At 38.9% G+C, this 14,485-nt stretch overlaps 1 long non-coding RNA gene across 1 annotated transcript; it reads left to right on the forward strand.

Moving 5' to 3' along the window:
• Nucleotides 1-1,303: 1,303 nt before the first annotated feature.
• LOC115305679 lies at nt 1,304-2,882 on the forward strand. The gene is made up of 2 exons (XR_003914931.1): nt 1,304-1,642; nt 2,429-2,882. It is a non-coding gene; the product is annotated as an uncharacterized LOC115305679 (long non-coding RNA).
• Nucleotides 2,883-14,485: the final 11,603 nt, after the last annotated feature.

Below are 14,485 nucleotides of genomic sequence, written 5' to 3' on the forward strand. Positions count from 1 at the left end.
GAGGAAGTAGGGGAGAGATTAGAGTCTAATTTAAATTCTGAAAAGGGAAACATTTTTAGAAGCCAAAAGTTATAAGCCTCCAAATTTCTCTTTCTTGCTTAATTTTTTAAGCTTTTGACACTAAAGGCACATAAAATTTAATCTCTTCATGTATTTATTTGATTATAGTCTTAAAGTATCTGTTTTATTATGGTGGTCTTCTTTTTACATTTTAGTTCTCCCGAAAGCAAGAGCTGTCTCTGTTTAATTTCAATCTGCAGTACTTGAAGTGATATCACTTGATTGCAATTATAAAGATGATGACTATGGAATCCCTTTGCTGCTTTTCAGAAAATATTCAAGAAAATCCATCCTGCAACCGTAAAAGACAGTTTTGCTGTGGCAACATATTATTAATTCACAGTAACCGTAGGCATTATTCCGAAAGGTCCCAAATCATTGTAAAGGTACAGACAAAAAGAAGAGGTACTAACATATTCACTCCAGGTGGCTTTTAGGCAACACATTAATTCTTGAACATGGATATAAATAAATAATAAATAAAACAGAATTCATCCCAATCTATCATAGAACTTCTCTGACAACATAAAAGTCAACCAAATAAATCAGAATAATAAGATTTTGACAAAACAAGACATTTATCTATTCCCAGAGAAACATACTGGTCACACAACTTATAAATTGCCAATAGAGTTTCTCCATCCATCACCAAGATTCCATCTAATGACAGGGAAATAATTACCACACCTCTACCATGTCATGAAATCTTTTGATATGTCAGGAAGTGAAACAGTACATAAGTGCAGCCATCACTGTGTGGACAACACCTGGGGGGTGGGTAGATTTTTTTTTCACTAACAGCATCGAAATTCTCTCCTAAATAAGTGAGGAACATTTGTAATCATTCTACAGTTTCAGGAAAGGCTGTGGACCCTTCCATGGAAGAAAGAATATTTAATTTGGGCCTTCTACACACAACTCTTTTTCCACTAACACATCCCCCCAAAAATGTCCTTTCTAATATTTTAAAATAATTCAGATTCATATTTAAGGTAATTCAGTTTCAGTTCCAATCCACTGGGTCTCTGCGGCTTAAAAATAGAAATGTTCTTTAACCTGAAACCTGTAGGCATCTATTAGCATTGAATTTGAATATTTGAATAAATGAATTGGGATCCTGTTTCCAAATTTTACATTATTTTTTTCACAGATATATTTCTTACACATGCATATGAGACAGAAAACCTGTCCAGCACCATCCTGACTGCAAAAAGCAACAAGGAACCTTGCTGGTGGTCAGGCAGACAGGACACACATAAGCCAGCTGTGTAATCAACAGGAAGTGCTGTTCCTCCCAAGGCCATGCAGCAACTGTAAAGTGCCACTCTCTTCTTGAGTGATCATTGCTTTGTCACCAATGACCCTCACAGCCCTACATCACTATAATTCCTCCATTACTGAGCGTATCAAGTTGTGAAACGTTCCTTGCATCATGACCATACGTCATCCCTAGTTAATCTTCACTAACTTGCTGAGAAACAGCAAGGGATTTAGAACTGATTCACCCTGGCTTCCACTGGACTCTCCTCAGAACCTTACAGTGAGAACACAAACTTTGTAAAAGACACTTCCTCTTGTCAAGGTACGTTGCTGGGCACTTCTGAAGGGACCCCTCCACCCCTCACTGCAGATCAATATATCAGATCTTGTCAGCCTACAGGTTTGTCCATAGTGATCGGTAACTCATTAGATTTTCACAAAGCAGACTGGGAGTTGGCGGAGTCCCTCAATACACCAAGACTCTAATAATGAGCACATTTGAGACACTTGAATCACATTTTGTCCAGTCTTCTCTGTTCACAGTTACTGGAATTTTCTGGGGGTTTTTTTGGGTTTTTTTTTGTTTGTTTGTTTGTTTGTTTGTTTGTTTTACTGAACCAAGGGTCTGATGACCTCTATGGCCTTTCTGTGCCAGATTTCTTATTGGTCTCCCAGGGTTTGGGGGCTATAATTCTGACTTTGTTAGGCTACAGGTTTGTTACTGGTGGTCTAGAAAAAAAAGATGATAGATAGATATAGAATTGCTTCATCAGTTCAAAAGCAAACTCTTTTTGAGATTAAGGTACATTGAAGGCACAGATTTAGATATTTAGCTTTCTAGTTTAATTATTCAATTGTTTTTACTAACTTGTATGTAAGAATGGACATATTTACAGACAGAAGGAATAAAGGATTCAAGTGGTGGGTGTGTGAACCCCTCTTGGAAAATTCATTTTCAGAGAACAGTTTAAGTTTGGTTTGGTTTTGGCTCTAAGAATTTTTGATCCCCTTCATAATCATAATTTTATTGCTCTTTTATGATTATATGAGTGATGTGTCTTGGTCTCTTTATTCACTAGATAACTTCCTCTTTTTTTTTTTTTTTTAGCAATCAGGCAAGAACAGAGGACACTCAGGCTGATTAGCAGAGTCTTTTTTTTTCTTTTTTCCTTTTTTTCCTTTTTTTCCCCCTCTCAAACCACAATGGCCAGATCAGAGCCCTCTGATAATTTATGCTTCTACCTTAGGATCCGGTTTCATTCTACAACTGGCTGAAGCATGAAATGAACTAAAATAAACTGAACTGAATGGAACTGAACTACACTGAAATAATTCAATTCCCAGTACACTTGATGCCTTAAGGACAGAGAAGCTACTTCACTCACCTTCCTCCCCGAGGTCTCTGCACAATGACCAACCCATTCAAGACTCTGAGTGTGTGACCATTGGATTTTACTACCAGCAATCTGTTCCTCTCTGTGTCATTTACCCTGGTTTTACCAGGGCTGAAAACACCCTGAATTGCATTAAAGAGAACAGTAAACCAGTTGCCAAAGCACTAACTTCATCCAAATGTATCTTTATTTCAGTTAGATGTGAGAAAACAAAATTTGGAAGACAACCAAGAAACGAAATGGCAGACTTGAATACTGAACCCCAGTTTTTCCTTGATTCACCTGCTTTCTCCTTCCTCATCCCATTGACCATTTCTTCTATTCCCATCCCCCATAAGTTTTCTGGTATTTGTTGGATGTTTACTACATACACGTCAACGTGCTAAGCACTTCCCATGCATTGTGTCATTTGACCCTCACAGCGGCACACTATCATTAACACTGCTTTAACACAGGAGTAAAGAGACGTGCTTCAGGCCACCCCACCAGTCGATTTTGAGCCACATTCTACTCAAGCCTAATTCCCAAATCTCTGAACCCACATCATTATTTACTGCAATGGTGAAATATGGAGTAGAGGCGACGCTTTTGGTGTACAAACCAGATGCAGATTTACAAATAACTGAGTAGGAACTCTCCAAAACCCGGCACACCAGTTTGCACTATTTCTGTCTCCTCCTTAACTCTTCTTTCATCCTCTACCTCACCTTCTAGAAGTCCTCCCAGCCCCTGATGCCAACCCTGACCTCACCTTCCATCCATCTGTTCTTCTTTTACCTTGCCCCACCCAGCTCAGGACTGGTTTAAAATTATATGGGAAAAACTACCTTGCTTGCACGAGCATCAATTATCTGATGCTTCCACACCAATTATCTGAGAGGACAAGCAGATAGATGTTCACCAGTGACTTCCCTCCTGGTAGGCATGATATATACAAATAAGCCAATACATGTTTTAAAGTTTTTTTCTTAACCATATAAACAACTCACATATAAAGTTACCCTTGAGTTTTATGACATTTATTTTTTGCCTTGGTTGTTGTTAACTGAGCACATTCCTATTTGTGAATCATCAGATAATGAATGTATATTTAGGAACAGAAAATCATTTCACTTGATAAGTATGCAGGTGTTGGTGTTCCCAAGCACCAAAGACAGACACAGATGCTGAGCACTCAGTCTCATGGCAGGATTCACTACTTGAAAATGCTTCGGGATCCTAAGGCTTCCCAAAGACTCAATTTTCAAAATAACTGTTACGACTTCCACATAGCAAATCATTTTTTCACTATAAATCTCTTTTGTTGGGAAACAATTTACTCAAATTCTAGGTGGCGAGTTCACTTTAATGTTCTTCTTCTCTACAGAAATCCATTAAAAATAAATCCACAATCTTGGCAGATTTAGCTAAAAGATTGATGTCAGACTTCTTAAAAAAGAAAATGACTTGGGCAGAATTCTGACTGAACAGCAGGTGCCCCTCTCTCATTTGGTTGTTTTATTCTGCTTTTTATTTTTTCAGTTTGGTTTTTGCTTTCATGGAAATTATAAATGCATGTAGTTGAGTCAAACATATCTTTTAAACACAACAGGAAGAACAACGGAGCTCTGGGATCACGGTCCAACACATATATATTTCCCACCCTCTAGTGGCAACCATTTTCCATTTATAGCTTTCTTGTTACTGTTGTTCATAGTAACCTCCATAACTAGGTAGCTTCTAATGCTTCTTTTGATATTTCTGCTTTATGAATAATCTATAGGCTTTCCCTCTTGGAAGATGAAGATTTAGGTCTCTTTCCCTCTCTCTCAACCCAACCAACTACCAGTATCATCAACCAAGTTTGGTTAGATTACTACTAAATACTTACCTTATTGATGCACCTGGGTCACTCAGTTGATTAAGCTTTTGACTCTTGATTTTGGCTCATGGTTCTGGAGTTCGAGCCCTACATTGGGTTCTGTGCTGACAGCATGGAGCCTGCTTAGGAGTCTCTCTCTTTCTCTCTCTCAATAAATAAACATTTTATTTGACTTTTTTTTTAACATTTCTTTATTTTTGAGAGACAGATCATGAGTAGGGGAGGGGTAGAGAGAGAAGGAAACACAGAATCAGAAGAGGCTCCAGGCTCTGAGCTGCCAGCGCAGAGCCCAACATGGAGCTCGAATCCACGAACCATGAGATCATGACCTGAGCCGAAGTCAGATGCTCAACCGACTGAGCCACCCAGGCGACCCTAAATAAACATTTAAAAAAACATTTAAATAGGTGCTTAGGTGGCTTAGTGGGTTAAGTGTCTGACTTTGGCTCAGGTCATGATCTCATGGTTCGTGGGTTCGAGACTGGTGTCAGGCTCTGAGCTGACAGCTAGTTCAGAGCCTGGAGCCTGTTTCAGATTCTGTGTCTCCCTCTCTCTCTGATCCTCCCCTGCTCTGCTGTCTCTCTCTGTCTCTCAAAAATAAATAAAAAACATTTAAATACTTACCTTATATATTTATGTAAATGTTGGAGCCTATGTTAATTGATAACAATTTTTCTGTGCATGTTGTACAATATTTTTTATTTACCTGGAGTTAATGATTGTCACATTTTTGTTTGCTTAGTTTTGTACATATTTATCACTAACTCATCTGCAAATTTGCACTCCCATGTTTATACACCCTCTCAGAAGTTTCAGGGGGCACCTGGGTGGCTTAGTCGAGTGAGTACCTGACTTCAGCTCAGGTCATGATCTTACGGTTTGTGAGTTCAAGCCCTGCACCAGGCTCTGTGAATGCTTGCTCAGAGCCTGGATCTTGGCTCAGGTTCTGTGTCTCCTTCTCTCTCTGCCCCTTCCCCACTCATGCTCTGTCTCACTCTGTCAAAAAAGCGAAATAAGTCAGGCGGAGAAGACCAGATACCATATGTTTTCACTCATAGGTCTAACAGGAGAAACCCAACAGAGGACCATGGGGAGGGGAAATGGGGGGAAAGAGTTAGGGAGAAGGAGGAGGCAAATCATGAGAGACTCTTGAATACTGAAAATAAACTGAGGGCTGAAGGGGGAGGGAGAAAGGGGATGGGGTGATGGTCATGGAGGAGGGCACTTGGGAAGAGCACTGGGTGTTATATGGAAACCAACTTGACAATAAACTAGAAATTTAAAAAAAAAATTTTTTAATGTTAAAAATTTTTTAATAGTAATAATAAAATAATATAATATAGAGAGTAAAAAAATAAATGTAAAACAAATTTTTTTAAGTTTCAAGCACATGCAGTACTCTTAATAAGTTCATCTAAGGAAAGACATAGCCTTCTGACATCATCCGCTCTGGACAGGTTTCTTACTGGACCATCTCTCCAGCTGCCTCTTTCTTCACCACAAATTTAACATTAGAATCTTGTGCCCAGGGGCGCCTGGGTGGCTCAGCCTGTTGAGCCTCTGGCTCCGGCTCAGGTCATGATCTCATGGTTTGTGGGTTCCAGCCCTCGTCAGGTTCTGTGCTGACAGCTAGCTCAGAGCCTGGAGCCTGCTTCGGATTCTGTGTGTCCCTCTCTCTCTGACTCTCCCCTGCTCTCTCTCTCTCTCTCTCTCTCTCTCTCTCAAAATTAAATAAAAAACATTTAAAAAAGATTAAAAAAAAAAAGATTTTAGAATCCTGTGCCTGGATCCTGTGCCTTCCTCACTGTCGATTTAGTTCAGTTTTTTTTTGGTGGAGCATATTCTCAAAAGCATCCTAAGAAAACACCTGTGTGGGAAGTAAATTTTTTACAAAGCCTTGGTCTGAAAGTATCTTTATTCTTGATTGTAAATCATTTTCCCTCAAGGTAATTAAGGTATTGCCCCTGGCTTCTTGCTTCCAATATTGTTTTTGAAAAGTCAAAAGCCACTCTGATTTCTGATCCTTTGGATGAACTCCCCATCTGGAAGCTTCTGGGTACTTTCTTTTGCCCCAGTATCTGAAATTAAGTGGTGGGTGCATTTCTATTTTTATAGATTTTCTTGTACACTCAGTGAACCCTTTTCATCTACAAACTCATCTTTTATAATTCTTGGTAATTTCTTGAATTTTTTGTTCTCATAATTTCTTCTGTCTTTTCTTTTTCCTCTTGGTTATTCAGATGTTAGAATTTATAGACTAAATCTTTAATTTTTGTGTGTTCCCTTTCTCTCCCATTTTCCTGTGTCTCTTTTGAATATTTTGTTTCCAACATAGTCTTACTTCCTGGAGCTTGTTTTTTGTTATTGTGTGTTGATTATTCTATTTATACAAAATCTGTTTTTGGTTTTGGTTTGCATAAATAGATAGATATCTGCTCCTATCTTTCTGTTAAAATAAAAGTGTTTTTGTTTTTGTTTTTTACTTTTTTCCCTCCTGGCATAATCTTGGTTTCTCTCAAATTACTTTTCTCTTTGTGTTTGTTTTGTCAACTTTCTTGTTAGAAGCTTTTCTCAAATGACTAGTGATCTTTGAGAGTTTATGTTAAGAAAACAAAAGCTTACTACAGTTGCAGGCTGATGAGGCATCTCAACTGTGAAGGGTGACCTTTACTGAATGAAGATCTACTGGACCTTTTTGTTTGGAAACCCTGAGAGCACAGGTTTTCTCCCATTGACCTGGTCAGATTACCCAGTGCAGACTCTTCCAGTCTCTTGCCTTGAAACTAATAGCCTGACCTTCTGTTTGGGGAGCCAAAGTGGGGAGAGGTTGGGTGTCTCAAAACTCAGTTTGCAAAATTTCACTTAATTCTCTTGTTAATAGAATGGTATCTCCACTCTCAATTCTTTGGAAAGACTTCCAACCCAAAACTATCTGTTTCACCTAAGATCTCAACATAAAACTGGTAGCAAATCAAATTAGGATAACTCTAAAAGTGAATGGACCTCGAGGGTGTCATGCTAAGCAAAATAAGTCAGGCGGAGAAAGACAGATACCGTATGTTTTCACTCACAGGTCTAACAGGAGAAACCAAATGAGGACCATGGGGAGAGGAAGGAGGAAAAAGTGTCAGGAAGTGGGAGGGAGGCAAATCAGGAGAGACTCTTGAATACTAAAAACAAACTGAGGGCTGAAGGGGGAAGGGGAATGGGGAAAGGGAAAGGAGGGTGATGGTCATGGAGGAGGGCACTTGTGAGGAAGAGCACGGGGTGTTATATGGAAACCAACTTGACAATAAACTATATGAAAAAAATAAAATAAAATAAAATTCAATCCTAACTTCAAAAAAAACAGTTTAATAAGGGGACTCTTTACAAGGGTATAAGTAGTATGTAAAGTGTGTAGGGAACCCCCCAGGAAGAGTGGGAACCTCTTATCAGTACTACCCGTAGACCCAAGGAAGGAGAGAAGGGTAAGATTGTTAGCACCAGGAAGGTTGTTGACACCTATAAAGAGACCAACCTCTGAAGAGCTGTGACCTTCAGAGAAGAGAGGAAGTCATCCCAAAGGAACCTCACAGAGAGGAAACTTAGAGGATAAATGCCCTTACTTTCGGAACAACCTCCAATCTCCTGTTAGGACTCTCCATTGACCAAAACCAGTGGGAAACCAAAGGAGAAGGGGATCTATGAATTTAATCCATAAAGATTAGATTCCTAGGGCAAAGGAAAAATGCAAAGGATGGAACATGCATCTGGAGGAGCACTTGGGAGATATTCAACACATCTCTAGGAAATAACCTCAATATTATGCTAGAATGAGGTATATGCCAGCCATACGGTTGTATGGAGAAGAAGGGAAATTTTGAGAATCTAACTGCTCTTAAACTGACTTCTCACCAACAATTCTATTTTGGGTCCTATTTATTCTAACTTTGTTGAGACACAACTGGCAAATATAAATTGTATATACTTGAAGTATGTATTCCATAATTTAATATACGTAGACATTGTGAAATAATTACCATATCCATTAACCCACATGCAAGTTTTGTGCATGTGGTAAGAACACTTAAGACTTCATCTCTTAGCAAATTTCAAGTATACAATACAGTATGACTAACTATGGTCAATTGTTGAACAACATGAGTTGAATGGCATAGGTCCATTTATATGTGCATTTTTATAACACAGTGCTATGAATGTATTTTCTCTTCCTTATGATTTTAATAACGTTTTTTTCACTAGCCTACTTTATTGTAAGAATATAGTATATATTACAACTAACATACAAAATATATGTTAATTGGCTGTTTATGTTATTGGTAAGACTTCTGGTCAATAGTAGATTATTAGTTAAATTTGGAGAGAGTCAAAAGTTATATGTGGATTCTTGACTGCAGGGGTTGGCATCCCCAACCATTGTTACCTGTCAACATTGTTCAAGGGTCAACTGTATAATCGTTATGCTCTGCATAACATCCCAAGAACTTGTTCACTTTATAATTGAAAGTTTGTACCCTTGGACCAACATCTCCCATTTACCCCTACATCTATACCCTTGGCAAACACATTCTACTCTCTGCTTCTATGAGTTTTTAGATTCCACATATAACAAGTTTTTAGAATTTCACATATAAATGAGAGCCTACAAAATTTGTCTTTCTCTATTTGGCTTATTTCATTAAACATAACATAATGTCCTTCAGATTCATTCATGCTGTCACAAATGACAGTGTTTTCTATTTTTTTTTTTTTTTGGCTGAATAATAATCTACCATTGGCCTATACCACATTTTCTTTCTCCATTCTTCCACTGATGGACGCTTAGATTATTTCAATATCTTGGCTATTGTAAATAATACTGCAATGGACATGGGGGTGCAGATAGCTCTTTGAGCTCCTGATTTCATTTACTTTGGAAATATATTCAGAAGTAAGATTGCTGGATCATATGGTAGGTCTAGTTTTAATTTTTGAGGAAATTTCTTACTGCATTCCACAGTGGCTATACCAGTTTACATTCCAAGGAATAGTAGATAAGGGTTCTCTTTTCTCCACATCCTCTTCAACACTAGCTATCTCTTGGTTTTTTCATAAGAGACCTCCTAAGAAGTGTGAGGTGATATGCCATTCTGGTTGTGATTTGCGTTCTCTGATAATTAGTGATATTGAGCACATTTTCATATACTCATTGGCTCCATGTATGTCTTCTTTGGGAAAAAATGTGTATTCAGCTCCTTGGCCTGTTTTGTAAATTGGATTGTTTGTTATTTTGCTGTTGAGTAGTATGAACTCTCGACATATTTTGGATTTTAACCCTTTATTGAAACAGACATGTGATTTGCAAATGTTTTATTTTATTTCATAGGTTGTCTTTTCATTATGTTAATGGATTCTCTTTTTTTAATGTTTATTAATTTTTTGATAGGAAGAGAGAGAGACAGAATATGAGCGGGGGGGAGGGGGAGCAGCCAGTTGGGGGGGGGGGGCACAGAATTTGAAGCAGGCTCCAGGCTCGAGCTGTCAGCACTGAGTCCAGTGCAGGGCTTCAACACACAGACTGCAAGATCATGACCTGAGTGGAAGTCAGACATTTAAATAACTGAGTTACCCAGGTGCCCCATATGTTAATGGCTTCCTATGCTGTGCAGAAGCTTTATAGTTTAATGTAGTCCCGTTTATTTATTTTTTTTCTTTTGTTGCCTGTGCTATTAGTGTCATATCCAAAACCTCATTGCCAAGATCAGTATCAAGGAGCACTTCCCTTATGTTTTCTCCAGGAGTTTTATGGTTTCAGGTCTTACATTTAAGTCTTTAATTCATTTCAAGTTAATTTTTGTAGACAGCGCAAGAAAAAAGACCCAATTTCTGTTTTTTACATGTAGATATTCAGTTTTCCCAAAACCACTTAGTAAAGAGTTTATCCATTCTCCATGTTGTGTTCTTGGCACCTTCTCAATTACTAGTTGACCATATATTGGTGGGCTTATCTCTGGGCTCTCTGTTACTTCAGTTTATGTGTCTGTTTTGGTTATTGTTTCCCTATGTGTCATATTTATGCTAGTATCATACTGTTTTGATGACCACAGGAAATGTAGCCCCTCCAGTTTTGCTCATCTTTCTCAAGATTGTTTTGTTAATCCAGTGTCTTGGATGGTTCCATATGAATTTTAGGACTGTTTTTCTATTCCTGTGGAAAATGGCATTGGGATTTTGACAGGGATTGCACCAAATCTGTAGATCACTCTGGACAGTATGTTTTTTTATGAGAGAGAGACAGAGACAGCATGAGCAGCGGAAAGGCAGAGAGAGAGAGAGAGAGAGAGAAAATCTCAAGCCAGCTTCACGCTGTCAGCCCATAGCCTGATGGAAGACTCGAAATCATGAAACCTTCAAATCATGACCTGAGCTGAAATCAAGAGTTGGACACTTAACCAACTGAGCCCTTCAGGTGCCCCTGGGTAGTATGGATATTTTAACAATACTAATTCTTTTAGTCCATGGACACAGGATATATTTCCATTTATCTGCAGTTTCTTTTAATTTCTTTCATTAGTTGTTATAATCTTCAGTGAACAACTTCTTTACCCCTTGATTAAGTTTATTTGTATTTTATTCTTTTGATGACCTTACGAATTTTCTTAATTTCTTTTTTGGATAGTTCATAGTATATAGAATGCAATTGAGTTTTACACATTGACTCTTTGCTCTACCACTTTACTAAAGTCATTTATTCTAAAAATTTTTAGATGCATTTTGGGTTTTCTATATATAAGAACCTGTCTCCCGCAAACAGAGACAATTTAACTTCTTCCTTTCTGATTTGAGTGGGAGTCGGGGCTGTCCCATTGCACCATCTTGCTGATATCACTCTTTTGCCACCTTTAACCTTGCCTGTGGATGTGCCTGGGACCACCAGTCCCAAGAGCCTTTCAGAGGGTTTGCCATAGGAACCCACTTTCTCAGACTCGTCAGATAAAATGCCACTATCTTCTCGTCAACATTCTGCAATTTGATGATTATTTCTCCGCTTGCATTTCTTCTCCCCTGAACCCTTTTTTTAAAAAGCCTGTAACTGTCATTAACTGAGACTTGAGAATGGATCAGTAGTTAACAGATGTGTTCAATCACCCACATTTTAAAACAGTTTTTAAGAAATTTTAAAACAATCACTGAATTTGACACTTGGACAGTCAGTGAAAGCTTTAGCAAAAACAGTTTTTGGAAATGAATGTGTGGGTTGGTGGGGGAGCAGAGAGAAGAGAAAAAGAGGCCATATTATAGGGAAGAGAGGAAATCAAGGGGCAGGGCAGGAGTGGAGGCAATGAGATAGATTCCTTTCAAGGAATTTGAAAAGTAGCAGTAGAGAGATTAGTGGTGATTGATGCTAACTAGGAGAAGACAGAGGGCAACGGAAGTTGCCTGTCTCACAAATTCAGACTTTATTCATAAGCAAGAAGGTAGCCATGGAAAAGAAAAATACATATGGGCCAACATTTATATTACAATGATTAATTTATGAAAATGAAGTGAGAAATCATTGAAATTATAAATCCCAACCTAGCCAGGCTCAGAAAATGACAGAAAATGCCACAGTTTTGTTTTGAAAATTAACTCTGTACTTTCTGATCTAGTATCACATGAGGAGCTCATTGTTACCTGCAAATAAAGAGAATTAAAAAACAAAACAGTTCTTTAGTATTATTTTAGGAGCTGTAACAAACTGAGGAGGCTTAGTTATGACTATTTCTGGCTCTGATAGCACTTGCATGATCCGGTTAAGTGTAGTATCACCAAAGGGTATTAGGGTGAATGTGAATACATCTCAAGACCAAAGGAAAATGTGCAAGTGAAGAGGCTCCCGTGCAATGACAACCACAACAAAATAAACAGTGATGGATTTGGGCTAAGCAACGAGAAAGGAAGAATATATATCTCTCAGATAAGCTGTGCTCCGTGCAGGAAAAAACCTGCCAAATCACTTCTTGCCACTATTTTTCAACCCAATGATTTGATTGAAAAACCAAGGAAGACTAAATTAAAACTAAAGTTCGGCTTCCCAGGGTCAGCACGTGGGTCCAGAAAGTCTTCTGGGAAAGATCTTTGCATTCATTTGCCCTTTGCACACATACCAACGATCTGAGAAAGGCAAGTTTCAGTGAATGCTTATTCCAGCATCTGAAAATATCAATGCTACCTAGCGACTGATAATATCTAGATAACAATGGAGATAGTAGTTCAATTAATATTGGCTGTAGGGCACATCCAGGACAGTCATCGTTATCCTATATTTGCTAAACTTTCCTGTGTGTTAATTAGGAAAGTGAAAGGATCATCAAGTTTAAGTCAGGCTCATTGCTCTGTCTTCAGGAGCTACTCACATGGGGCGCCCGGGTGGCTCAGTCAGTTGAGCGACCGGCTTCGGCTCAGGTCATGATCTCACGGTTCATGGGTTCGAGCTCAGCATTGGGCTCTGTGCTGACAGCCAGCTCAGAGTTTGGAGACTGTTTCAGATTCTGTACCTCCCTCTTTCTCTGACCTCTTTCTCTCCCCTGCTTGCTCTGTCTCTCAAAAATAAATAAGCATAAAAAAAAGAGCTACTCACAGCCACCTCCTACCCCTTTTACAAGCCACTCCATTGGGTTTGGTTGTACCTGGTCTTGTTCGCCAACCTAGAAATGATCTCTTTGACAGATTAGGAAATGCCTCATTGCTCAAAGCATGAACAGACTGGTACAGTGCCTGCCCCTATGAAGGCTGGGGATGCTGATTCTATTTTCCAGAACACACACGTAGCTTCAGTGAGGTCTCAGGGAACGTCGGCCTCTAGCTGCTAACTACTGAATTGCAAAGAAATAATTCAACTGACTTACCTAGACCATACCATAGGGGCTTAAGCCCATACCCAGGACACCAGCAAAGCCACTCAAGACTTCACAATCCGATAGTCACACTTTGACTTTGGCTTGAGTGTCTCGTCTTTTGGCTTTTCTATTTTAACCCAGATCAGTGATTTTAATATCATTCAAATTCTTCACTTATGTCTTCCAAATATTATTAAGGTCATACAAAGTCTACAATGATAGGGTTAAACATTCTGTTGTGGTTTTTTCTCAACCATTTATGCTCCCAATTTTACTCCTCCTACAAAATATGGAATGTGGGATCCATGGTAGTAATGGAAAATACAGTCTGTTTTGCCATAATGTGACATGTTTCTAAAAAACATGCTATCCAGAAAAAGAACAATGCTATCCAGAAATTTTGCAGTTAGCACCACAGGGCTTTTGGGGAAAGGGGTTAAGGGAACAACATACAAGAATTTTGGCAGTGACACATTAAAAAAGATAGAAGTTTGATTAAAACAGTAGCACAATATTACACATGAGAAGTGTCAAGAAATGTACCAGTACTGCAATAAAAACGGTACTTTATCTTTAAAAGACCTGCAGTTTGTTGTAGGAAGTGGGGAGTGAGGCAGCCTTCCAGCTATTATAAAAGGAGAGGAGGGGCCCCTGAGATGAGAGAAAGCTGTTAACACCAGGTGTGAACGAGAGTCACTTATGCCACATGAAGAACTGAAGTCCTTGTAGATGTTCGAGGTGTGTGTTATGTTTTCCTAAGCAGCTGTGTTTGGTGCAATTACCTACTCTCACCCATTGTTTCTTGTGGGTGAAACTGCACACAAGCCAATACAAAATTCTTATGTTCCCATTGTGTCTTACTATCATATTCTACCCACCACACTGGAACAAGTTCATGTTCTTGGAACACGCACGATAACAGAACCAACCTCGGTGCTACAGCCCAAGCACTCAGGCCTCCTCACTGTCCCCAGCTGCCCTTCACCTGTGACTCTGCCCTCAAGCTCATGACTCATCTGGCTGTGGCTGAATCCTCTTCCTTAAAT

Source organism: Suricata suricatta, chromosome 10, assembly GCF_006229205.1.
Source record: "Suricata suricatta isolate VVHF042 chromosome 10, meerkat_22Aug2017_6uvM2_HiC, whole genome shotgun sequence".
In the NCBI taxonomy this organism is placed as follows: domain Eukaryota; kingdom Metazoa; phylum Chordata; class Mammalia; order Carnivora; family Herpestidae; genus Suricata; species Suricata suricatta.